Genomic DNA, 24,487 nt, shown 5'->3' on the forward strand with positions numbered 1-24,487 from the left:
GCAATGGCTGTATTTTCTACTTCACTTCAAGAGAATTGTGCTGACTATGAGAAAAGAAAGGACTTACTCTTATTGTTTGTTAGTCATTCTTCGATACAGCACTATTCATTGTGGGAATTCAAATGTTTGGCATTTCTCTCCAACAAAGTATGGTTTGGAAAGACGTTTTGGACAACTGTTTCAGGGAAAGGAATGCTGTCTGCCAGTGGTTACATCATGGTATCAACATAGCTGATCAGTCATGCCAAGGCTAGTGCAAAGTGATTACAGGCTTTATATACAATTGTGTAATTTAGTGCATGAACTTGGCTAATCATACAGATTTGACCAAATGGCAATGATTGTAAATAAATAACAAGCAAACAGTCCATCTTGGCAGAGAAGCAAAATACCCAGTGCAAATATCCTGTTGAGTTATTTGCAGAAAAGTAAAAGCTATTATTTTTTACCTTACTCTTCTGTGCTGCCAATTGTAAAACCAGAGCGGTTGAAGTAGCTGTCTGAAAGGCACATGAATATGCATGTGATAAGCCTTCTTTTATTTTCTTTCTTGGAGTAGTTTTCCGAAAGACCTGTCACAGTGTTTGATGGGACCTGACATTTGAAAAGGTCTTTGAATAAAAGGCTGTTCATGACAACTCCAGAACTTCTAGCAGCATGATATAAATTGTATTATGAAAGGATAACAGCTCCTGCATATTTAAATGCAAATTCGTTTTTGTGAATGTGCAGTCTAATAAAATGATTCATTGTGAAGGAAAAATACTGTGTTGGAGTGCTCATGGAAATCAGGTCTGCTGGCACCCATGTACTATATTATCTTGACAGTTACAGTGGGGTTCGGAATTATTGGATTCTTTGATAAATATGAGCAAAAAAGACTATAAAATAAATAATACAAATACCGAGCTATATTTTATACTAATACAATTGCTAAGAGAAGTAATACAAATACATTTAAAAAGATAAGTGTCAAAATGATTGGACCCCCTGTTTTCAATACTCCAGTACCCTCCACTTACGAGTATAAGGACACTGAGCCTTTTTCGAAAATGTTTTATGAGATTAGAGAACACATGGGAAGTGTTCTTAGACCTTTGCTCCATACATCTCCTTCATCTGCGCTTATGGACTGCAATTCAAACCACAGGTTTTTAATGGGGTTCAAGTCTGGAGACAGATGGCTATTGCAAGATGTTGATTTTGTAATCAATGAACCAATTATTTGTGGATTTTGATGTGTGCTTGGGGTTACAAAGTTTTGGGCTAAAATGTCCTGGTACTTGGTAAAGTTCATGATGCCGTTGACCTTAACAAGGGCCCCAGGACCAGTGGAAGCAAAATAGCCCCATAACATCAAAGATCCACCCCCATATTTTACAGGACGGATGATGTATTTTCAGCATATGCATGTTTCTTTCGAAGGCCAAGGATATCAAGGATTTGGAAAGATTTTGTATTCAGGAATGGTGTAAAATCCCTCCCAATGTGTTCTCTAATCTCATACAACATTTTAGAAAAAGGTTGTGTTGTTCCACCTCAACGCACAAGAAAGAGGATTTAAACACCCACCTTCTCAGATTGTTCTGAAATCGTTTGTTGTTAGAAACAGATAAGATTAACATTTCTCCAAAACATATTTTGTTGAATTATAATTTGACCTCTGAGAAATGAAGGTATCAATACCCAAATTGGCCTTTTTAAATGATAGTTTTCACATAATTTTCAATAAATATAGTACCTAACATCCGATTTGGACAAACCTTTTTCTAACAATGACTTAGACATGAGGAATCCAAAGAAATTATCAAAGCCACTCATGGAACCCCATGCCAATCCCAGCCCAACAACGAGTATGTAGTATCAGTTCTTTATGTTTGAAAAAAAAGTATGGAGCTGCGGCTCAGAGTACGTTTTTTTTCATCCTATGTAATGTATTCTCAGTGAATTTGGTGATGGTTTTCAGTGGTGGAAAAAGTACCAAATTGTCATAAAACTAAAGATATGCTACATGACCAAAATAATACTTTTGGGAAAGTATTCAGACCTCTTGACTTTTTCCACATTTTGTTACATTACAGCCTTGTTTTAAAGTGGATAAAGGGTAGGTAACAACACATCCGCCACGCTGATCCTCATCACAGGGCCCCTCGGCTGCGTGCTCAGCCCCCTCCTGTACTCCCTGTTTACTAATGACTGCACGGCCAGGCACGACTCCAACACCATTATTACATTTGCAGATGACGCAACAGTGGTAGGCCTGATCACCGACAACAACGAGACAGCCTATAGGGAGGAGGTCAGAGACCTGGCTGTGTGGTGCCAGGACAACAACCTCTCCCTCAACGTGATCAAGACAAAGGAGAGGATTGTGGACTACAGGAAAAAGAGGACAGAACACGCCCCCATTCTCATCGACGGGGCTGCAGTGGATCAGGTTGAGAGCTTCAAGTTCCTTGGTGTCCACATCACCAACAAACTAACATGGTCGAAGCACACCATGACAGTCGTGAAGCGGGCACGACAAAACCTATTCCCCCTCAGGAGACGGAAAAGATTTGTAATCGGTCCTCAGATCCTCAAAAGGTTCTACAGCTGCACCATCGATAGCATCCTGACTGGTTGCATCACTTCCTGGTGTGGCAACTGCTCGGCCTCCGTCCGCAAGGCACTACAGAGGGTAGTGCGAACAGCCCAGTACATCACTGGGGCCAAGCTTCCTGCCATCCAGGACCTCTATACCAGGTGGTGTCAGAGGAAGGCCCTGAAAATTGTCAGACTTCATCCACCCTAGTCATAGACTGTTCTTTCTCTCTGCTACCATATGGCAAGCGGTATATGGCTTCTAAACAGCTTCTACCCCCAAGCCATAAGACTCCTGAACATCTAGTCAAATGGCTACCCAGACTATTCACATTGCCCCCCCCCTCCACACTACTGCCACTCTCTGTTGTCATCTATGCATAGTCACTTTAATTAACTCTACCTACATGTACATTCTACCTCAACTAACCGGTGCCCCCGCACATTGACTCTGTACCGGCACCCCCCTGTATATATTGGTATTTTTGAATTACTTGTTACTTTTATCTCTTATTCTTATCCGTATTTTTTGAAACTGCACTGTCGGTTAAGGGCTCATAATTAAGCATTTCATTGTAAGGTCTACCTACACCTGTTGTATTCGGCGCATGTGACTAATAAAATGTGATTCGATAAAAAAAAAAATAATCCTCAACAATCTACGAACAATACCCCGTAATGACAAAACAAAACGTTTTTTTTTTACATTTTTGCCCAAAAAATACAATAAACAGAAATCACATTTACATAAGTATTCAGACCCTTTATTCAGTACTTTGTTGAAGCACCTTTGGCAGAGATTACAGCCACGAGTCTTCTTGGGTATGACGCTACAAGCTTGGCACAATTGTATTTGGGGAGTTTCTCACATTTCTTCTACGCAGATCCTTTCAAGCTCTGTCAGGTTGGATGGGGAGCGTCGCTGCACAGCTATATTCAGGTCTCTCCAGAGATGTTCGATTGCGTTCAAGTCTGGGCTCTGGCTGGGCCACTCAAGGACATTCAGAGACTTGTCGCGAAGCAACTCCTGTGTTGTCTTGGCTGTGTGCTTAGGGTAGTTGCCCAGTTGGAAGGTGAACCTTCACCCCAGTCTGAGGTCCTGAGCGCACTGGAGCAGGTTTTCATCAAAGATCTCTCTACTTTGCTCCGTTCATCTTTGCCTCGATCCTGACTAGTCTCCCAGTCCCTGCCGCTGAAAAACATCCCCACAGCATGATTCTGCCACCAGCATGCTTCACCTTAGGTATGATGCCAGGTTTCCTCCAGACATGACGCTTAGGCCAAAGAGTTCAATCTTGGTTTCATCAGACCAGAGAATCTTGTTTCTCATGGTCTGAGAGTCCTTTAGGTTCCTTTTGGCAAACTCCAAGTGGTCTGTCATGTGCCATTTACTGAGGAGTGGCTTCCGTCTGGCCATTCTACTGTAAAGGCCTGATTTGTGGAGTGCTGCAGAGATGGTTGTCCTTCTGGAAGGTTCTCCCCCATCTCCACAGAGGAACTCTGGAGCTCTGTCAGAGACCATCGGGTTATTGGTCACCTCCCTGACTAAGGTCCTTCTCCCCCGATTTCTCAGATTGGCTGGGCGGACAGCTCTAGGAAGAGTCTTGGTGGTTCCAAACTTCTTAAATTTAAGAATGATGGAGGCCACTGTTTTCTTGGGGACCTTCAATGCTGCAGAAATATCCTGTCTCGAAGGCAGTTCTTACACAGTATGAATTGTTGTATGGGAGATTGACGTGCCATTTCTCCTCAATCGCTCTCATACTGTACACATGCAGGCACATTTTGTAGACAGGTTTTTGTATTGTGTTTTGAGAATCTGCAGAGAGAAGAATGAGGTGGTTGTCATTACTGTTGTAGTCTTGATTTCATACCTTTTTAGTGTCTCTTTCTGGTTTCTGTCCCACAATCTTGTTGTGCACCATAACCGCAAGGTGTGTCCGCTACCTCATGCTTGTGTACATATAATGCCCCTGCTTTGGGGTATTTTTCAGCAGGGCACTGTGGAATGACTCAGGAAAAGAAAAAGGTGAAAAGGGGTAGACTATATTGATTACATGGTCTGGAAGGTATTCTTTGGTCCTCAGGCTACATCTAACCACCTATAACCCATAACACAAACCATTCAAACACTACCCAATTCATGTTTATACCATGCTTACTCTAAATTAAGCTATCTTAGCCGTCAGCTTGTAAATGTTTTTGCCAACTTACCTCCTCCTTGTTCTGCGCTAGAGGTTGGAAGCGCATGTTGGTAGATTCAGATTCTGTACTACCTACAACAAAATACAGAACAATACACAATTTAACCACCCCACTAATTGTATTGATCTCTACTAGACTGGCTAGCTAAGCATACCTAACATGGACATTTCAACATTGTCAGCTTGCTGTTCGCTAACTAGCATCCCTAAATTGGCAGCAAGATTGTTAGCCAGCTGAGACTGGTTGAGAACCAACTAACCAACCATAGACGATTTATACACATTCATCATTCCTACCAACACACAAACCGAGAGTGAGTTAGCTATATGAACAATTCTATTTTTAGTAACAGTGTTTTCCAGACAAGGATGGAATAGATGGCTACCAAATAAGAGTAACATTAGCTAGCTTACGTTAGTTCTAGCTTTGACTGACATTAGCTATCAAACATGTTTGGCAAGACACGATTGGCTTTTTGTAGATTTCAAAATGGTATATCATACACTGCAGTTGGGGGAAACATGGCATAAAGGAAATGTAATTTTATGAAGAAACAGTCTTGAAAATGTTAATCTTGCCTTTGACTGTGCCTGGTAAATATATGATAGGGGGGGGGGGCTGTCATGACCTCCTTAGGTCCATCTGGCAGAACTCCCAGAATATATTCTTTAAGTTAAGATTGGAGACAGTGCCAGACACATGCCGGAACCAACCCTATGAACTATGCCTATGTAACGTGTCTTTAACCTTTATATAAGGGAATTAACGGGACTGCCCCGGGAGAACTCCTGATCGACATGTGCATTGAGTTGATTGTAACCTCTCTAGCGCGCTGACAATAAAGAATTATTAATTTAAGATTGACTTCGGGTGTCCCTGTGTAAGAATTTCCACAACAATTTGGCATCACTAACTTTAGGATTACTTGGCTTTGTCGGCAGGATATCCCTTCCATGCATCTGGGTACCATCTGTGGTCACCTTCACCATAACCTCGAGAAAGGACAGACCAGAAGAACAGTTTAGTTTAGGGCATTTCTGATTGTGGAAATCCAGACAAATGATTCACTGTATAACAAATTATTTACTGTATGAGAAAGTATTACTACTACCAATATTCTTAATACAAATGTCAACGAGAATAACAACACACAGTTTAAACACTTTTTTGCCCAAATTGGCTTATACTCCCCTATCAACTTGGCGATCTCACCGCAGAGTTACTTGGGTCAGGGAGTTAGAGGGCTAATCCTTAGGGAGAAATCCCGACCATCCAGCAGACCCAATCTGGTGAGATTTGTTATTGAAGCAAGACAAAAACAAAGCAAGAAAACAACAGCAATACACATCACTCGAGGTGGGGAAAACTTAAATACATTTTGCGTAATTGTCAACCATTACCAACATATATTTCCTATTTTATAGGCAGAAGTGAAGAAAGTAAATGTGCATATTTACCAACGGACCAGTCCCACTAAAGGGCCAGGGCCCCAGGGGACTGGTAATTCCTCCCTCCCTCCCTCCCTCCCTCCATCTTAACTTAATTGTATCTCGTAAGGTAATGGTAAAATAGACAAGAGACTAGGTGTCCCTCATTCAGGGGCAGCGCTCTCTTCAGGGTGTCCCTGTGTACGAATTTCCATGACAATGGGGAAAGTTAGACATATTTGAAATGTGATAAACTTGTTATTCCACCTTGTAGACAAGTACCAGAAAATCCCCCGGGAAGTTTTTCACACTTGCTCGAGAACTCTTTTTTTTTTGTCCGCCCATTCAGCATCATTCACACGCTTCATGTCCAAATCATCTTAAAGTATCTACAAATTGATTGTGTAAAACTGAATGATGTTACTTATAGATGATTTGGATATGAAGCAGGAAAAGTCTATTATTGGTACCGTTGACTTGCATTGGATTTGTGCCACAAATTCAGAAAAGTTTGCATTTGAAATAGTGGCCATGTAAACAAAACTAAAGCATGGGTTGCTGTCATACCTGGTCCACAGACTGTAAACAGGAAACGAAAATGATAATTTTGTAATTTGGTTGAACTATCCCTTTAACAAAGAATCACCTAATAGCAAGAACAGCACCATCTGGTGGTCAGAAGAACCTGGTAATATCAGGATGTATGATGGGACATAAACCCAACAACTTCAATGACTAATTTCTCTGAACAGGGGAAAAAAACTTCACCATATTCACTCAGAATACATTATAGAAGATGAAGAAACAATAATCCGAGCCACAGTTCCATACAACTTGTCAAACATGCAGAACAAACATACTCATTGTTGGGGTGGGATTGTCGTAGGTGGTCCGTGGATGGCTTTAAAAAAATATATACACTAACGGTCAAAAGTTTTAAGAACACCTACTCATTCAACGGTTTCTTTATTTTTACTATTTTCTACGTTGTAGAATAATAGTGAAGACATCAGAACTAGGCTTCACCTGGAATGCAGTCTTGAAGGAGTTTCCACATATGCTGAGCACATGTTGGCTGCTTTTCCTTCACTCTGCAGTCCAACTCATCCCAACCCATCTCAATTTGGTTGAGGTCGGGGGATTTTACATTTACATTTACATTTTAGTCATTTATCAGACGCTCTTATCCAGAGCGACTTACAGTAGTGAATGCATACATTTCATACATTTTTCATTTCATGCATATTTTTTTTGTACTGGCCCCCCGTGGGAATTGAACCCACAACCCTGGCGTGATGATTTGGATATGAAGCGGGAAAAGTCTATTTTGGAGGCCAGGTCATCTGATGCAGCACTCCATCACTCTCCTTCTTGGTAAAATAGCCCTTACACAGCCTTTTGAAAAACAAATGATAGTCCCACTACACCCAAACCAGATGGGATGGCGTATCGCCGCAGTATGCTGTGGTAGCCATGCTGGTTAAGTGTGCCTTGAATTCTAAATAAATCACAGTGTCACCAGCAAAGCACCCCCACACCATAACACCTCCACCATGCTTTACGGTGGGAAATACACATGTGGAGATAATCCGTTCACCCACACGGACTCTCACAAAGACACGGCGGTTGGAACCAAAAATATCAAATTTGACTACTCATCAGACCAAAGGACATATTTCCACCGGTCTAATGTCCATTGCTGGTGTTTCTTGGCCCAAGCAAGTCTCTTCTACTTATTGGTGTATTTTTAGTAGTGGTTTCATTGCAGATTCACACAGTCTCCTCTGAACAGCTGATGTTGATGTGTCTGTTACATGAACTCTGAGAAGCATTTATTTGGGCTGCAATCTCTGAGGCTAGTAACTCTAATGAACTTATCGTCTGCAGCAGAGGTAACTCTGGGTCTTTCATTCCTGTGGCGGTCCTCATGAGAGCCAGTTTCATAGCGCTTGATAGTTTTTGCGATTGCGCTTGAAGAAACTTTCAAAGTTCTTGAAATGTTCCGTATTGACTGACCTTCATGTCTAAAAATAATGATGGACTGTCGTTTCTCTGCTTATTTGAGCTATTCTAGCCATAATATGGACTTGGTCTTCTGTATACCCCCCACCTTGTCACAACACAATTGATTGGCTCAAACGCATTAAGAAGGAAAGAAATTCAACAAATTCACTTTTAAGAAAGTGCACCTGTTAACTGAGATGCATTCCAGGTGACTACCTCATGAAGCTGGTTGAGAGAATGCCAAGAGTGTGCAAAGCTGTCATCAAGGCAAAGGGTGGCTATTTGAAGAATCTCAAATATAAAATATATTTTGATTTGTTTAACACTTTTCTTTGGTAACTACATGATTCCATATGTGTTATTGTCTTCACAATTACTCTGCAATGTAGAAAATATTAAAAATAAAGAAAAACCCTTGAATGAGTAGGTGTTCTAAAACTTTTTGACCGGTAGTGTATATATATTTTAATAGTGTTTTTCTTTTTTTACCCCTTGATCTCCCTAATTTCGTGATATCCAATTTGTAGTTACAGTTTTGTCCCATCGCTGCAACTCCCGTACAGACTCGGGAGAGGCCAAGGTTGAGAGCCGCGCGTCCTCCAAAACACGACCCTGCCAAGCCACACTGCTTCTTGACACAACGCTCGCTTAACCCGGAAGCCAGCCGCACCAACGTGTCGGAGGAAACACCGTAGCACTTGGCATCCGTGTCAGCGTGCATTGCGCCGGCCCCGGCACAGGAGTTGCTAGGACACAATGGTACAAGGACAACCCGGCCAGCCAAACCCTCCCCTAACCCAGACGACGCTGGGCCCATTGTGTGCCACCTCATGGGTCTCCCGGTCCTGGGATCGAACCAGGACATGTAGTGAAGCCTTAGACAGCTGCACCACTCGGGAGGCCCTTGTGGATAGCTTTTAACCACTTCTTTGGATTCCTCATGTCTTACTTATTGTTAGAATTTTTTTGTTTGTTAGATACTATAATTATTGAATATTATATGAGTACTATAAATTAAAATGGCCAATTTTGATGCATACATTAAAATGGCCAATTTGGATGCAATAAGCTTAATTTCTCAGATCAAATTATATTTCAACAAAATAATGTTTCCAGGAATGCTTATCTTATCTGTTTTTAGTTACAGAAACTATTTCAGAACAATTTGAGATGGTGGGTATCATGGCTTGCTGAAATGACATGGAACGACCCCGGGATAACACCAAGGGAAATGAGAGCACAGAATCTGTGGACTTTGACCTGTTGGTGGAATACTTTCTTGAGAAACTCCCCATTACTTGAACTGTTTACCGACCACAGAAGAATACCAACAGAAGATGCAACAGAAACTAATCGCTGTGGTGTGAAATACTCTATTTCCTACTATGTGAACAACAGTGTATCGCTGACAGATAGCAAGCATCAGTACACACTGCATATCTGTTTGTCAAACACCTTTACAGAGAACTGGTTATCTATGTATTGCTTGTTGCCGAGAAGTATGAAAGACTAGAAAACTGCCACTAGCAAAATGTTTCATCTCCCCTCTGAAAGCATAGCATATCTCCTTGTCAACAAAGTGACAGAAGTGCTGCCAGATTGGTTGATGTAACAGAATGGATGGATGTTATTGCCCCGTTTCCTGCATGAATATTGATAGAGAGGAGTATTTGGCATGCCTACAGGGTAATCCTTTCATACTTAGCTTTGGACAGCACAGTGGGATGGTTGACTTTTAACTTGTCTGCTTGTCCATCTGGCAATGTTTGATTTCCCTCAAATGGAAATGTTTGATTTATAATCTGGAACAAAAGTGTAGGGAATGTGTTTCTGAGCTAGTGTAGCAAGGAGCTAAGGCCCCACAGACTCACCCTCCTCTAGTACCTCCTACTCAGCCATCTTGGCTTATCTAAGAGTTTATATTAGGGATCATACCAAAATGTATTTCAAGAGTTTGTTTTAAACAGTGCCAGATCTAAGATAAGATGCTTGCTGGTATGGTATAATTTATTTCCTACCATCATTTCTTGCTCTTTTTTTTATGAAGTGGGATGAATTGTCCACATTTTATGTAAACAGATTTAGCTATCCTTTCTATTTTTGACAATATAGGTTGTACTTTCCAGTCTCCAAAATTACTAAATATAGGCCTACAGTACTGTAGCTCAATACTTTTTTATTGAGCTATTTGAGCTTCCTTAACTATAGGATGATGTGAGACAGAAGAGTCCATTAGTATCCATGATAGCCATGCTCTCTCTGGATGTGGTCTGTGTTTGCAGGAATCTGCTGATGAAGCATATAATATAAATTCAGCAAAAAAAGAAACGTCCTCTCACTGTCAACTGCATTTATTTTCAGCAAACTTAACATGTGTAAATATTTGTATGAACATAAGATTCAACAACTGAGACATAAACTGAACAAGTTCCACAGACGTGTGACTAACAGAAATTTTATAATTTGTCCCTGAACAAAGGGGGGGGGGGTAACGGTCAGTATCTGGTGTGACCACCAGCTGCATTAAGTACTGCAGTGCATCTCCTCCTCATGGATTGCACCAGATTTGCCAGTTCTTGCTGTGAGATGTTACCCCGCTCTTCCACCAAGGCACCTGCAAGTTCCCGGACATTTCTGGGGGGAATGGCCCTAGCCCTCCCCCTCCGATCCAACAGGTCCCAGACGTGCTCAATGGGATTGAGATCCGGGCTCTTCGCTGGCTATGGCAGAACACTGACATTCCTGTCTTGCAGGAAATCACTCACAGAACGAGCAGTATGGCTGGTGGCATTGTCATGCTGGAGGGTCACGTCAGGATGAGCCTGCAGGAAGGGTACCTCATGAGGGAGGAGGATGTCTTCCCTGTAACGCACAGCATTGAGATTGCCTGCAATGACAACAAGCTCAGTACGATGATGCTGTGACACACCGCCCCAGACCATGACGGACCCTCCACCTCCAAATCGATCCTGCTCCAGAGTACAGGCCTCGGTGTAACGCTCATTCCTTTGGCGATAAAAGCAAATCCGACCATCACCCCTGGTGAGACAAAACCACGACTCGTCAGTGAAGAGCACTTTTTGTCAGTCCTGTCTGGTCCAGCGATGGTGGGTTTGTGCCCATAGGCGACGTTGTTGCCGGTGATGTCTGGTGAGGACCTGCCTTACAACAGGCCTACAGGCCCTCAGTCCAGCCTCTCTCAGCCTATTGCGGACGGTCTGAGCACTGATGGAGGGATTGTGCATTCCTGGTGTTACTCGGGCAGTTGTTGTTGCCATCCTGTACATGTCCCGCGGTGTGATGTTCGGATGTACCGATCCTGTGCAGGTGTTGTTACATGTGGTCTGCCACTGCGAGGACGATCAGCGGTCCGTCCTGTATCCTTGTAGCGCTGTCTTAAGCGTCTCACAGTACGGACATTGCAATTTATTGCCCTGGCCACATCTGCAGTCCTCATGCCTCCTTGCAGCATGCCTAAGGCACGTTCACGCAGATGAGCAGGGACCCTGGGCATCTTTCTTTTGGTGTTTTTCAGAGTCAGTAAAAAGGCCTCTTTAGTGTCCTAAGTTTTCATAACTATGACCTTAATTGCCTGCCATCTGTAAGCTGTTAGTGTCTAAACGACCGTTCCACAGGTGTATGTTCATTAATTGTTTATGGTTCATTCCCACAATACGTTGGGTGAATTTTGGCCCATTCCTCCTGACAGAGCTGGTGTAACTGAGTCAGGTTTGTAGGCCTCCTTGCCCGCACACGCTTTTTCAATTCTGCCCACAAATGTTCTATAGGATTGAGGTCAGGGCTTTGTGATGGCCACTCCAATACCTTGACTTTGTTGTCCTTAAGCCATTTTGCCACAACTTTGGAATTATGCTTGGGGTCATTGTCCATTTGAAAGACCCATTTGCGACCAAGCATTAACTTCCTGACTGATGTCTTGAGATGTTGCTTCAATATATCCACATACTTTTCTTCCTCATGATGCCATCTATTTTGTGAAGTGCAACAGTCCCTCCTGCATCTAAGCACCCCCACAACATGATGCTGCCACCCCCGTGCTTCACGGTTGGGATGGTGTTTTTCGGCTTGCAAGCCTCCCCCCTTTTCCGCCAAACATAACAATGGTCATTATGGCCAAGCAGTTCTGTTGTTGTTTCATCAGACCAGAGGACATTTCTCCAAAAAGTACGATCTTTGTCCCCATGTGCAGTTGCAAATGGTAGTCTAGCTTTTTATGGCAGTTTTGGAGCAGTGGCTTCTTCTTTGCTGAGCGGCCTTTCAGGTTATGTCGATATAGGACTCGTTTTACTGTGGATATGGATACTTTTGTACCAGTTTCCTTCAGCATCTTCACAAGGTCCTTTGCTGTTGTTCTGGGATTGATTTGCACTTTTCGCACCAAAGTACGTTCATCTCTATGAGACGGAACGCGTCTCCTTCCTGAGCGGTATGACAGCTGCGTCGTCCCATGGTGTTTATTCTTGCGTACTATTGTTTGTACAGATGAACGTGGTACCTTCAGGCGTTTGGAAATTGCTCCCAAGGATGAACCAGACTTGTGGAGGTCTACAATTTGTTTTCTGAGGTCTTGGCTGATTTCTTTTGATTTTCCCATGATGTCAAGCGAAGAGGCACTGAGTTTGAAGGTAGGCCTTGAAATACATTCACAGGTACACCTCCAAGCTTATAAAGCCATGACATCATTTTCTGGAACTTTCCAAGCTGTTTAACCTCTCTGGGCTAGGCGGGACGAAATCGTCCCACCTACGCAACAGCCAGTGTAATCCCGTGGCGCGATTTTCAAATACCTTAGAAATGCTATTACTTCAATTTCTCAAACATATGACTATTTTACACCATTTTAAAGACAAGACTCTCGTTAATCTAACCACACTGTCCGATTTCAAAAAGGCTTTACAACGAAAGCAAAACATTAGATTATGTCAGCAGAGTACCCAGCCAGAAATAATCAGACACCCATTTTTCAAGCTAGCATATAATGTCACAAAAACCCAGAAGACAGCTAAATGCAGCACTAACCTTTGATGATCTTCATCAGATGACACACCTAGGACATTATGTTATACAATACATGCATGTTTTGTTCAATCAAGTTCATATTTATATCAAAAACCAGCTTTTTACATTAGCATGTGACGTTCAGAACTAGCATACCCCCCGCAAACCTCCGGTGAATTTACTAAATGACTCACGATAAACGTTAAAAAAAAACATAACAATTATTTTAAGAATTATAGATACAGAACTCCTTTGTGCAATCGAGGTGAAAGCACATTTTGCAATATTCTGAGTACATAGCCCAGCCATCACGGCTAGCTATTTAGACACCCACCAAGTTTATCCCTGACCAAAGTCAGATTTACTATTACAAAAGTTTGATTACCTTTGATGTTCTTCGTCAGAATGCACTCCCAGGACTGCTACTTCAATAACAAATGTTGGTTTGGTCCAAAATAATCCATCGTTATATCCATATAGCGGCGTTTTGTTTGTGCGTTCAAGACACTATCCGAAGTGTAAATAAGGGTCACGAGCATGGCGCAATTCGTGACCAAAAAATTCTAAATATTCCATTACCGTACTTCGAAGCATGTCAACCGCTGTTTAAAATCCATTTTTATGCCATTTTTCTCGTAGAAAAGCGATAATATTCCGACCGGGAATCTGCGTTTAGGTAAACAGACAAAAGAAAACAAAGCATTCGGTCGACGCGGGCACGCGCCTTAGTCTCACAGTACTGTAACCAGCCACTACCCAAACGCGCTACTTTTTTTCAACCAGAGCCTGCAAAGCCACGATTCAGCTTTTTGCCGCCTTCTGAGAGCCCATGGGAGCCGTAGGAAGTGTCACGTAACAGCAGAGATCCTCTGTAATGGATAGAGATAATCAAGAAGGGAAAGAGATTGTCAGACAGGCCACTTCCTGCATGGAATCTTCTCAGGTTTTGGCCTGCCATATGAGTTCTGTTATACTCACAGACACCATTCAAACAGTTTTAGAAACTTTAGGGTGTTTTCTATCCAAAGCCAATAATTATATGCATATTCTAGTTACTGGGCAGGAGTAGTAACCAGCTTAAATCGGGTACGTTTTTTATCCAGCCGTGTCAATACTGCCCCCTAGCCCTAACAGGTTAAAGGCACAGTCAACTTAGTGTATGTAAACTTCTGACCCACTGGAATTGTGATACAGTGAAATAATCTGTCTGTAAACAATTGTTGGAAAAATTACTTGTGTCATGCACAAAGTAGATGTCCTAACTGACTTGCTAAAACTATAGTTTGTTCACAAGAAATGTGTGGCGTGGTTGAAGAACCAGTTTTAATGAATCCAACCTAAGTGTATGTAAACTTCCAACTTCAACTGTATTTTATTTATGTGTGTGTGTGTGTGTGTGTGTGTGTGTGTGTGTGTGTGTGTGTGTATTACTGTTAAACTGTTTGGGGTCACTTAGAAATGTCCTTGTTTTTGATAGAAAAGCTTTTTTTTTTTGTCCATTAAAATAACATCAACTTGATCAGAAATACAGTGTACACATTGTTAATGTTGTAAATGACTATTGTAGCTGGAAACGGCTGTTTTTCAATGGAATATCTCATAGGCGTACAGAGGCCCATTATCAGCAACCATCACTCCTGTGTTCCAATGGCACGTTGTGTTAGCCTTTTAAAATTATCAACTTGGATTAGCTAAGTGATCATTAGAAAACCCTTTTGCAATTATGTTAGCACAGCTGAAAACTGTTGTTCTCATTAAAGAAGCAATAAAAATGGCCTTCTTTAGGCTAGTTGAGTATCTGGAGCATCAGCATTTGTGCGCTCGATTACAGGCTCAAAATGGCCAGAAACAAATATATTTTTTCTGAAACTCGTCAGTCTATTCTTGTTCTGAGAAATGAAGGCTATTCCATGCGAGAAATTGCCAAGAAACTGAAGATCTCATACAACGCTGTGTACTACTCCCTTCACAGAACAGCGCAAACTGGCTCTAACCAGAATAGAAAGAGGAGTGGGAGGCCCCGATGCACAACTGAGCAAGAGGGCAAGTACATTAGAGTGTGTAGTTTGAGAAACAGACACCTCACCAGTCCTCAACTGGTAGCTTCATTAAATAGTACCCGCAAAACACCAGTCTCAACGTCAACAGTGAAGATGCGACTATGGGTTGCTAGGCAGCGTTGCAAAGAAAAAGCCATATCTCAGACTAGCCAATAAAAATAAAAGATTAAGATGGGAAAAAGAACACAGACACTGGACAGAGGAACTCTACCTAGAAGGCCAGCATCCCGGAGTTGCCTCTTCACTTGTGACGTTGAGACTGGTGTTTTGCGGGTACTATTTAATGAAGCTGCCAGTTGAGGACTTGTGAGGCGTCTGCTTTTCTTTCAAAAACAAGGACATTTCTAAGTGACCCCAAACTTTTGAACGGTAGTGTACATAATATTACTAACCCCTTTCCCTACTGACAGTTACAAAGTATGGTAGCGGAGTTTGTCGCCTGCTTGAAGGCAGTAGCCTCAGCCATTGTAACATGGCCTATAATGTAAATTACATTGTTACCGCCATTAGCTTAGAAGCACAAGGTTCTTAGTATCTTTAGCTAGGTTGTAAATCATAGTCAAAAACTCTTTCTGATTGGGAAAGGATTTCTATAGTGCTGTTAGTGCAAGAGTAATATCATGAGGTATGGAGCAGTGCCACTTTGCTGGGGCAAAGGAAGAGAAACATAGCCGATCTTGTTGGAAATGGAGACCGAAGAAATACCACTTACTCTTATTTGAATCGATCATGCATTTTTATTTTGCTCTCTCCATATCTTACCTGTTCAACTTTGTCAGTCTTTCTAATTCTCACTCTTTCTTGGAATTAAGGCAAGGTGTTCTTCTCTCTTTCTCTTTGTTTATCTGTCCCCTCAATAACCCCTGACTTAAGATTTTCCCAATGATGTGTTCTTGGTTGCTCTTTTGTCTGTCTCACTTCTACTTTCTCTCTGTTGCTCTTTATCACTGTTTGTTTGCAGGTGGTTGTTTTACCTTTATTTAACTAGGCAAGTCAGTTAAGAACACATTTTTACTTTCAATGACGGCCTAGGAACAGTGGGTTAACTGCCTAGTTCAGGGGCAGAACGACAGAATTATTATATATTTTTTTCAAGTTCACCTTGTCCTTCCCAGGCACTCTATGTGGTATTCTCTGTGGTATCTGTTGAATTCATCCTCTGTTGCTGGTCAGGGAAGCATTCCAGTGTAATTAACCTGCCTGCTACATAATATACACCATCCTCGAGGGTTCATTAATCAGCTCACACTGAGAGGGCATTGTGCCCTGACACTCCACTACAATACACACCTCCTCACACATACACAGAGTTGCGCAAATGCACGCTATTGGAGAGAGGTCACTGTGCTCTGCTAATCTGCCAACTTGCCAGGAGAATGACACATGCATGCACACACACACACACACACACACACACACACACACACACACACACACACACACACACACACACACACACACACACACACACAGGAAAAAAGAAAAATATGAGCACTCGCCTACAGGTGTAGCTGAAACAAAGCCTTAATACTCTGAATCAAGCACTTTTCAGGAGAGCTTGATTTGGGAGAAACAAAACAGTGCTGGTCATACTGTAAGTGAATACAGCTGATTCAGCCTCATGGTACACTGATTTTCTTCCATCAGCACCAGCACCACCCTCCTCGCAGAGTTCCCCTCCCCAGCCTTAACATCTTTCTTTTTTTCCTCAGACTCTCCCCTTCCTCCCTGGAGCTAAACCTACCGTATCCCCAGAACCCGGCCCAGCTGACACGTCTGTCTATCTGCATGTGTGTGTCTGTGCCAGCAGCCATTCTCACAGCCCAGCTGAACCTGAACCTGAAAACAGGAAATCAGAGTGTGGAGAGTTGTCATGGCAATGTCTGGTTGGTTGGTAATAATCTAGGTCGGTGGCGAACAGTTCACTCCTCATCTGGCCTTCCATTTAGCGTAAACAGACCCCTTGGGTCAAGTCGACTGCCATTATACTGAGGATTCTACTAAGGCTTCTAAGAATTGCACTTCTCCTCCTATCCCCTGGTGACTTAAGAGATTTGAGCTTGAATATCTCCTCTACTCCAGGCTTTAACCAGGCACCGTTAGCCTCCATTAATGTGCTGGGCTGTAGACTTATCCCCCTGATGCTCCTCTCTACAAGCATTTCACTACACCCGCAATAACATCTGCTAAATATGTGTATGCGACTAATACAATTTGATTTTGAGCAGCACAATGTGCACTGTGCAGGGAGGAGAACTTGGTTTTCTATGCGAGGAAAATATTCTAGAGGAAAATTGCCCAAAAAGGTTTAACTGTAATAAAGTCATCAACAGCACAGCCTTTTCTACATGTCAGCACAGCACAGCCTTTTCTACATCACAGCACAGCCTTTTCTACATGTCAGCACCGCACAGCCTTTTCTACATGTCAGCACAGGCTTTCCTACATGTCAGCACAGCCTTTCCTACATGTCAGCACAGCCTTTCCTACATCACAGCACAGCCTTTCCTACATGTCAGCACAGCACAGCCTTTCCTACATGTCAGCACAGCCTTTCCTACATGTCAGCACAGCCTTTCCTACATGTCAGCACAGCCTTTCCTACATGTCAGCACAGCACAGCCTTTCCTACATGTCAGCACAGCCTCTCCTACATGTCAGCACAGCCTCTCCTACATGTCAGCACAGCCTCTCCTACATGTCAGCACAGCCTCTCCTACATGTCAGCACAGCCTTTCCTACATGTCAGCACAGCCTTTCCTACATGTCAGCACCACACACCCTTTCCTACATGTCAGCACCACACAGCTTTTCCTACATGTCAGCACAGCCTCTCCTACATGTCAGCACAGCCTCTCCTACATGTCAGCACAGCCTCTCCTACATGTCAGCACAGCCTCTCCTACATGTCAGCACAGCCTCTCCTACATGTCAGCACAGCACAGCCTTTCCTACATGTCAGCACAGCACAGCCTTTCCTACATGTCAGCACAGCACAGCCTTTCCTACATGTCAGCACCACACAGCCTTTCCTACATGTCAGCACAGCCTTTCCTACATGTCAGCACAGCCTCTCCTACATGTCAGCACAGCCTTTCCTACAAGCACAAATTCATGATGCTGATCAACACTTTCTTATTAGGTGTGTAATTCTTTAGTCAGCTCCATCTCCATCCATGTTGAGGGCTCCATGAAGGCTGTCTGCTTGTCTTTTGTTATTTGTTAAAGATGTAAAAGCCATACATCATCCCTCTGTCAGGTTTCTGAATAGAACCAATTGTGAATACCCCTAGTTAACATATAACATACCCACTTTGCTTTGGCTGAAAAGTCAAGGCATGTGGAAATGTAATTTTTCTCAAGAGGGTGTTTTATTTTAGTTTATCAATTGCACTGAGGAAAAACATGCGCATCTAATGCCTCAAGTGATTTTTTTTGTTGGCCTAACAGGCTGTGCAAAATAATGGCGCCTTTATGCATTTCCTGTGTGACTTAAACGAATAGGCATTATTAGAAAATTGTGCATTAGCCCGAGTCAGCAGTTTGTATGCTGCAGTCCCATTACATTAGAATCATGAGGTTGGCCAGACAGGGAGGGAGAGAATAAGAGCGAGAGATGGCGAGAAAGCACTCTGTTAAGCCAAGAGAAATAATGAAATGAGAGAATTACAGAAAAAGAAAGATAAAAAGAACAAGGGGATGAAAGAAGGGAGGAATACAAAAAGGAAATGAAAGAGAGATGTGGCCAGATGCTGACAGGACAAGGAGAGGAGGGAGATTGAGGGTGATAAAGAGAGCAACCGTGTAGAGCAGTAATTGGAGGCTATAGTGGTTGGGATAGGAGGCAGGAGAGAGAGGTTTAAATCACTGGTCTGAATGACAGCTTTATGTGGCCCTCAGAGCCTCAACTGCCACCATTTAATGAGACCAGATAGAAACCTTAACTGCATTTTTCTTTTCTCGCTACTATTTTTGCTTTTCCTGCCATCTTGCACTTTCAGGAATATACTCGCCACTAACTAGGCAGATATATCAAGGCAGAAAAGGGTATTTTCGGTCATGAGCTGCACTACAAAGTTAGTTGTAGTAGTTTTATTTCATCCTTCAACTCCCCCCTGATGTGTTCACTGACTTAGTCAAAACCCACAGACATTCTAGACGTTTCTTATGGAGAACTAGTCCCACGAGATTCTACTCCCCTCAATCTACCCCCTCGCTCTCGTTCCCTCGCGCGCACTCTCGCTCGCTTGTTCTGTTCTCTCATTCTCTCTCTCTCTCTCTGAGTCTGGTGCTGTGTTGAGCCTGTAATATCGCCCACACGGACTAGGCCTCCTGGGTAGCCTAGCTTTCACATTTTTTTTTCTCTCCTTCTCAACCTCTTTTTTTGATATTCACAAAGACTTCTATCTGTGCCTTGTCTCCCCTGACATTGGGCAGATAGCTTTCATCTTAAGTCTCTCATAAAAAGAAAGAGAAAGCAAGAGAGTGCGTGTGTGTGCGTGTGTGTGCGTGTGTGTGTGTGTGTGTTTGTGTGTGTGTGTGTAAGAAAGAGCGGCAGAGATCAGACATGCAACATTTTATGTTTTAGTGTGTAGTAGTTTGAGGAAAACTTTACATCACCCTTTTGATACCAACATGAAATGAGAGGTTGAAATGTTTCTCCCAGAGTTGGTGTCTCCCTGTTAAACACATTCTCTGTAAAAACAAAATCAGAATGAAACAAAATCAGAAGGAAAGTGAATAAATGTTGCTCTATTAGATGAGGTGACTTACCTACTAATTATGATAATCACAAGTGGATCTTTTAAAGTTAACAGCTGTTTGTATTGGTCACAATGCCGCATCTGCAATACTGCACACGCTGCATGTATGCACAGCCAGGCCCTTAATTATTGGCACCCTTGATATAGAGGAGCAGAAAATGATGTATAGAATAAATAATACAAATACAGATCTATATTGCATGTTTAAAATAATTGGGACATTCTATTATTTTATATTAATACAATTTCTCAGAGAAAGAGATTTTGTTTAACAAGCAATAACAATAGGTGTCAGAATTATTGGCACCCCTTCAAAATTCCGGCACACTCCCCTTGTGAGGATAATGACACAGACTTTTTGGAAAATGTTTTATGAGATTGGAGAACATGTCTGACCATAGCGCTGCCTGGAGTTTGATAAATGGCATTGGCACTTGGATTGGAATTGGTGCTATGGTTAGATGACATGAAAATAGAGCTCTGTGGCCACGCACACCAGTGGTGGGTTTGGCGTTGAAAAACAGAAGCATCTGCAGAAAAGTACCTCATACCTAAGGTAAAATATGGGGGTGGATCTTTAATGTTAAGGGGCTATTTTGCTTCCACTGGTCCTGGGGCCCTTGTTAAGGTCAACGGCATCATGAACTTTACCAAGTACCAGGACATTTTAGCCCCACAAAAAAGCTTGCTGCAAGTGGCTCATCCAGCAAGACAATAACCCCACGCACACATCAAAATCCATAAAGAAATGGTTAATTGACCACAAAAATCAACATCCGTCTCTGGACTTGAACCCCGTTTGAAAACCTGTGGCTTGAATTGGAGAGGGCAGTCCATAAGAGCAGACAAATGATATTAAGGATCTGGAAAGATTCTGTATGAAGGAATGATTTCTCTGAACGTGTTCTCCCATCTCATAGAACATTCTATAAAAAGACTGTGTCATTGTCTTCACAAGGGGAAGGTAGTATTGACAACAGGGGTGCCAATAATTTGATATTTTTTAAATTTCTTTCTCTCTTTCTCTGAGCAAGTGTATTAGTAAGTATAATATAATTTTCAAATTTTTTGGAGCATACAATATAGCTCAGTATTTGTATGATTTATATATTTTATACATTTTTTGCTCATATTTATTAAGGGTGCCAAAATGTATGGACCTGTGTGTGTGTGAGACATTGCACCACTGCTTAGGACCTCCCCATCCATGTTGTATCCTTACATCCATTTTATGCTTGTGTCAACTCCCCCTATGATGACAGACATGTTTGTGTGCACTGTGTGGTTGATTTTACATGACCTTACATCCACCTGCTCTGTACCTCCCTGGTTAAAGAAACCGTACATTCCTTCCTAATAAGTGTGGAAACACTGGCAGAGCCACGGTGCCAAACCAGGACAACGTGTGCGATCTGACACGGTCGAATGTTTTAATGGTGAAGTTGCCAAAACAAATGACTGCACCTCTAGCAACTCCAACATGATGTGGTATATGTGTGTATTGTCTTATTGCCCAGTTCTTTGTTGTTTTTCTATTCCTGCCATTTTGTTCTTGGCTCACTCTAATGGAGGTACTGTGAGAGGTAGTTAGTGGTATGTTAGTTAAAAGGGACTAGGGAGTGCTGAAAGAACAGAAACAACCAAGGTGGTGAGTGTGTGTGTGAGAGAGACTGTGGGACCAAATTGCTGCCTGTCAATTGTCCGGGAGAAGAAAAAAATCCCATTGGGAAATAATGCATTTTAGCCTATTCATTGATTTGAAATACCAGTCGATGTAGCGCGAGAGATGCTCCTACCACTCAAACAGCTGTTTGTTGCTGCTGGAGTGAAAAATGCTTTAATAAGCCAAGTCATTGCACAACAATTCTAAAGACAATTTTAGTGTAAAAAAAACAAACATCGCCATGATTAAAAAGCACTTGGCCTACAACATATATTTTTTCACAAATGGTTCATTGAAGCGCGTTTCCCATTCGCCATTTAAGTGCATAGGCAACGAGACAGGCTTCAGCGCGTCACACGTGACATTTTGAAAACATATCTTTAATGTTTGAAACCTGAACGTTTTACTACATCATTTAGGCTAATAATTTAACTCAATCACTGTTCAATGCAGTGCGTTGAGATACTTTTTGCTCAATTAAGTTGAGCATTTTGATTGTTAAAAACAGATTGGAGTCTTTGTCTTCTATTTACAGCAATAGTAATTTTACTTTCCAAACTGTTTTTCCGTGATTTGTCTTTTTTTATATTGCTATATGCCTAGCTGGGTCTCTGCTTTTCACCGACAGTCTCAAATCAACAACTATCTATTTGGTATTTGCTACGCGCTCTGCCCAAATTGTGGGCAGAGTGATTTAAATGCGATTTAAAACAATCAAAAAAATGTTTTAAAGAAGCTGATGATACTCTAGCCAAATCATGCTTTCTGGTGTAGGAGCCTATTTTGAATGATTTTATTTCTGTATATACATGAGTAAGCTAATAATGCCCAATACTTTTGGCAATTAAATTTGCTTTAGGGAAAGTAACTTACCGTAACCTTATGGATGTGCCGCCTATATATTCTATCTTGAAATTGGTCATCGGAATTCGGTAAGAATGACGCACTCCGTTGCATGTTCTGTTAAGGTGAATTACCATGAATGTGATTTCTGAGCACCGTGGGTGGACACCCAAATCGGGTTGCAATATGAATCCAATACATTTATTAAATGTCCGGCGCCACATTCTCCTAACGAAAACCCTAGTGTTTGTGTTTTTATGAGCCAGAAACCAGTGTTGTCCCTGAATCATTTTCTCAGGTCTTTTTAAAGGAGCTCTTCCTGTGAGCACACACAGGAAATTGTTGCTGAGCGCTTGGCTGTGGAGTCTGACAACTCCTGAAGCTCTGCGTTTTTGTGTACTGTATGTGCTTGCTTGTACATTTGTGGAGCGGTTTCGGGGGTCAACACACTATTTTCCCAGCTTGCACCAGCTTGTGTATTTCTGTCAGAACAAGCCCCTGTAATTGTTTAGTTACATTACCTAAGTTCACTTAGTTACAATTCACCAGTGTATCCTGTAAGGGCCTCTTGAGTGACGGTTGCCTCTTGCACTCGCCTTGTTAGTTCTCCACTCAAATGTTGTTCATGTTGACTCTTCTCCTTCTCAACGAAGTGACATTTCAGCTGGGTGTAACATTATGTCAGTGAAAGGGATATGTCGTGATTTTTCATCCATTTGCCATATAATATAGTGTGTGTGTATAGCATCACCTCCTATGCACTGCTGTGACCCCAGGGAAGGCTCATGACCACCACCTGATACACTATAGTCTCTATGGCACTACACTTTTTGGCTTCCTTCTCTTTCTCTCTCTGGTTTCTCTCTCTTTCTGTTTTTTCTCTCTCTCTGGTTTCTTTCTCTCTCTCTCTGGTTTCTTTCTCTCTCTCTCTGGTTTCTCTCCCTCTCTCTGGTTTCTCTCTCTCTCTCTCTCTCTCTGGTTTCTCTCTCTCTCTGGTTTCTCTCCCTCTCTCTGGTTTCTCTCTCTCTCTCTCTCTGGTTTCTCTCTCTCTGGTTTCTTTCTCTCTCTCTCTCTGGTTCTCTCTCTCTCTCTCTCTCTCTCTCTCTCTGGTTTCTGTCTCACTCCTTCCCTCTTTTCATGTTTTGACCAACTGCTGAAAGATTTACTAGATGACAGGGAGATGGAGAACAGAGCAGAATTTGTTCCATTGTCAACTTTTTAGCTAAACTGTTTTTGTAAGGGAAGCCAGGAAAGCTTGACCTGTCAGCACTAGACGCCAATTTTTCACTATGGCATCTCTGGGAGACCCCAGATATAACACACACAATACCTCAACACAAACCACTGGCCAGTTAGGACACATGGTTGAAGGTTATTATCCTAGACAACACTTTAGATGTGAAGGAGATGAGCTGGGTGATTTAGAGATGACGATATGGAGTGATTTAATGAGACAGTAATTAGGGTAAAGGGAAGAGAAAGGTCGTGAAGCGGTGGGAGTGAGAAAATTGTGGAGGAGAGTGTGTGTGCGCACAGGGTTTAAATGTCAAACCTAATCACTGTAGAGAGATGGATGAACTTTACACGTCACATACCTGGCTGACTGATGCTGTTAGTTGCTCTTCACTCCTCATTTCTTCTTCCTTGTTTCATTTAGCTTTTCAAAGTGTGGTTTAGCACATCTTTCTCACTTGGCCACGATCTCTTCCTCCCCCTGTCTATATTTCGCTAAGACTGCTGACTATAACTGACCCACATTTCACACAGTGTGACTGGATGCCCTTACGGGAAGTGCTTCGTAGTGTGTGAGAGGGTGAGAGCACATTTTAGCTTGTCTGTATCTTTGTGTGTACGGTAGGGTGCCTGTGTTCAGCCTTAGGGTTTAAAGGGGATTCTGCAGTATCTCTGAATTGGGAAATA

The 24,487-nt window shown here is 42.3% G+C and overlaps 1 protein-coding gene and 1 long non-coding RNA gene across 3 annotated transcripts in view; one reads left to right on the forward strand and one right to left on the reverse strand.

Annotated features, from left to right (window-relative positions):
* The window catches only part of ctbp2a (C-terminal binding protein 2a), a 137,135-nt gene that overhangs the window by 32,785 nt on the left and 79,863 nt on the right, over nucleotides 1–24,487 (forward strand). The window contains exon 1 of one of the 2 annotated variants that reach the window (XM_045721169.1): nucleotides 17,186–17,204. The exons of the other annotated variant lie outside the window; for it this stretch is intronic. The gene's annotated coding sequence lies outside the window, so the exon portion shown is untranslated. Of the gene's footprint in view, nucleotides 1–17,185; nucleotides 17,205–24,487 lie in introns of those variants that run through there. 2 annotated transcript variants of the gene reach the window in all.
* On the reverse strand, nucleotides 4,114–7,136 carry LOC106607453 (uncharacterized). Its single transcript, XR_001329198.2, has 3 exons — nucleotides 5,703–7,136; nucleotides 4,798–4,859; nucleotides 4,114–4,402 (listed from the first exon to the last, which is right to left on the reverse strand). It is a non-coding gene; the product is annotated as an uncharacterized lncRNA (long non-coding RNA).

Source organism: Salmo salar, chromosome ssa01 (assembly GCF_905237065.1).
Source record: "Salmo salar chromosome ssa01, Ssal_v3.1, whole genome shotgun sequence".
Classification (NCBI taxonomy): domain Eukaryota; kingdom Metazoa; phylum Chordata; class Actinopteri; order Salmoniformes; family Salmonidae; genus Salmo; species Salmo salar.